This window comes from Saimiri boliviensis, chromosome 10, assembly GCF_048565385.1.
Source record: "Saimiri boliviensis isolate mSaiBol1 chromosome 10, mSaiBol1.pri, whole genome shotgun sequence".
Lineage (NCBI taxonomy): Eukaryota > Metazoa > Chordata > Mammalia > Primates > Cebidae > Saimiri > Saimiri boliviensis.
Window position 1 is genome coordinate 31,132,186 of NC_133458.1, and position 3,069 is coordinate 31,135,254.

Below are 3,069 nucleotides of genomic sequence, written 5' to 3' on the forward strand. Positions count from 1 at the left end.
GTCCTCTGACCACTTATCATTAAAACCTACAATAGAACTACATCATTCTGCTGGGCGCAGTGGCTCACACCTGTAATCCCAACCCTTTGGGAGGCTGGTGCAGGTGAATTACCTGAGTTCAGGAGTTCAGGACTAGCCTGGCCAGCATGGTAAAACCCTGTCTCTAATAAAAACACAAATTAGCCAGGCATGGTTGCGGGTACCTGTAATCCCAGCTACTCAGAAGGCTGAGACAGGAGAATTGCTTGAACCTGGGACGCGGAGGTTGCAGTAAGCCGAGATCAAGCCATTGCACTGCAGCCTGGGCAACAAGAATGAAACTCCGTCTCAAAAAAAAAAAAAAAAAAAAAAAAAAAAAGATATTATTGATTTCATAATAATTATAATATAAAAAAGAAATAATACAAATATAAATCATTCTATGGTAATTTATAAAGATCTCTTTAACTTTGAATTCTTATACGATCTTCTCAAAGGAAACAGTGAAGAAAAGCATAAATAAATAGGAATAAAAAATTATCCCTAGAATGTTGATCACAATTTGTTTTCAATTTATGAAAATACTGTGGTTCAGCTTTCAATTTATACTATTAATTACCATGTAGCAAGTTTATGATTAAGATTGTTTTGCTACACATTATTCATTATCGTTATCTCCAAATTACAGATTTCTACCTGATTTTTCACACTACATGTATTAGTTAGACATGAAATAAATTGGTTAGATGGATGTTTATTAAAAATGATTATCTACATAAAAATCTAATCTTGAATGGTGTAACGATTGCAAAGAAAGAAGAAAAGAGGCCCAGGGTCCGGCTCCCGCGGGCAGCCTCCGGGGCAGGGGCAATGAGGGCGCGGGCTCCGCCGCCCCTGTCCTCAGGTCCTCGGGCGTCTTCCCACGGTCCCTCTTCACGGGTTCTTCATGGCGTCCTCTGTAAGGGGCATCTTGGTTCCAACCTTTAAAAGCGCTTCTTTGCTCTTCTCTCTCTGACTGCCATGGCCCCGACTGTCCCTGTAATCTTCCCAGAGGGGTTCCTGCCCCGCCAGGTGGCCTTTCTTTTAGCAGTCCGTTTTCCCTTCTTGCCTGCGTCCCGGGTGAGTCCACTTGTATCCCAGTGGTCTCCTGGAGCATCCCCGCGACCCGGCGGTGCCAGCTCCCACCGCCAGAGGGCGACGTCGGGGGCGGCGCGGCCTCTCCTCTCAGGGTCGCTCCGCTCCTGCCGCGGGAAGGAGGCGGTGCGGCGCGCTGGCCGGCGCGGCCCCTCCCCCGTGGCTCTCCCGCCGCCTCACGCCGCTTCGCCGCTCAGAGCGTCGTGGCAGCGTCTGAGGTGGCTGCCCTCGTGGCCGGTGCTCCCAGTCCTCCGGACTCCCGCGGTTGACGTGCTTCCAAATCAGACGAAGGTCTCCAAGATGGCCTGAGCACCAAACACTCTGCAGAGCAGCAGCAGAACTCGCCTCTTTGTCTAGTGTAAGCAGCCACACGATAATCAAGGAAAATAAATAGAAACGCCCATGTGGAGCCCTGGGGTCCGAATCTTGGTTTATCGGCAGGTGACACTTCCGCAGCGCACCAGGCGCTGTCAGGAGAAAACCCGATAGCCGCAGCCCTTTGTCTTTCTGCCAGTCGCTTGGCTTCAGGGGGCAGGGCGGCATACAGAGCCGCTCGCCCCTGGGAATGGCTGCGAAGGGAGGTCCCCGCCGGCCTCCGTCCGAAAGGGAGGTAGCAGGGCCGGGGGCGGGATTTCCGACCGGCAGTGCCTCCCGCAGACGGAGTCGAAGGAGTCCGGGTGAGTCAGGGTGATGACCAAGATGGCTCTTCCCTGAAGCGTTCTCAGAACATTGCAGTGCAGACTGATTTTAAGGTGAAACTGGAGACAGTTCCTTCCAAACAGGAGAGGGCATGGTCACATCCAGCGAGCGAGGAATGGAGCCGAGCTGAGCAGCCTTCCTCAAATCCCTACTCCCGCTTTGCCTCCACCCCCGTCAGAGACCGACTTCATGCTTCAGGTGTTTCAACCCGGTCCCTCTCTGGCTCGTTGGATGCCCTTCTTCATTGGGCGGCCCACAGTGCCCGTGGTTGTGCCTGGTGCAGATCCCTGTTCCTTGTCCTTCCCGATACCGAACCCCGCCCTTTTGCAGCCCATCCAGCCTTCTTCACCCCTTCCTGGCTCCCATGGCAGAAGTAGCCCTGGCCTGGGTTCCCTTGTCAGCCCCCACAGTCTGCACTCCGTCCCAACTCCCCCAGGCTTGGGTGGTGTTAAGGCTTCTACGGAAACTCCCCGGCCCCAACCAGTAGACAACCTGGAGAAAACCGTGGAGAAGCTGTTGACTCAATTCCCACAGTGCGGAAAGGCCCAGATGACCAACATTCCTCAGCAGATCAAGACAGCACGTACCACCATGGCAGGCCTGACCATGGAGGAGCTTATCCAGTTGGTTGTGCCGTGACTGGCAGAACATGACCGGGTGGCAGCAAGTTCTCAGCTACTTGGTCATATCCAGTTCTTGTTCCCACCTCCACTGGCCCAAATCAGTATCCCAATGTTCTTGCCTTCTGCCCAAGTTTCATACCCTGGAAGGTCTTCACATGCTCCAGCCACCTGTAGGCTGTGTCTAATGTGCCAGAAACTCATCCAGCCCAGTGAATGGCATCCAATGGCATGTCCCCATGTATTGTACAAGGAGTGTATCAAATTCTGGGCCCTGACCAACACATATGACACTTGTCTCTTTTGTCCATCTTTTAACGATGGACATGACGGGAGGAAGAAGAGAAGAAACTGATGTGAACAGGAAGCATAGGTTCAAGATTTCTAAAACTCTGTACAGTGACATATACTCATGGCATGTACATTTTCATTATATAGGTAATGTGTGTATAGCAAATCTGTATTCCAATGTTCGTAAATGAAAGTATTATGTATATTATGCAGAAAAACAAAAGAAGAAAAGAACAATTTTCTTTTCTCTCCAGGTCCTGAGAGCAATTCTTCTCTCTCCTTACATTTTTTTCTTTTTTAATTGGTAGGATTATTTAGATAGCTACTGAATATTCTTGTTATTTGC

At 50.4% G+C, this 3,069-nt stretch overlaps 1 pseudogene; it reads left to right on the plus strand.

Annotated features, from left to right (window-relative positions):
• The first annotated feature begins 729 nt into the window (after nt 1-729).
• On the plus strand, nt 730-2,787 carry LOC101033944 (RING finger protein 214 pseudogene; annotated as a pseudogene).
• Nucleotides 2,788-3,069: the final 282 nt, after the last annotated feature.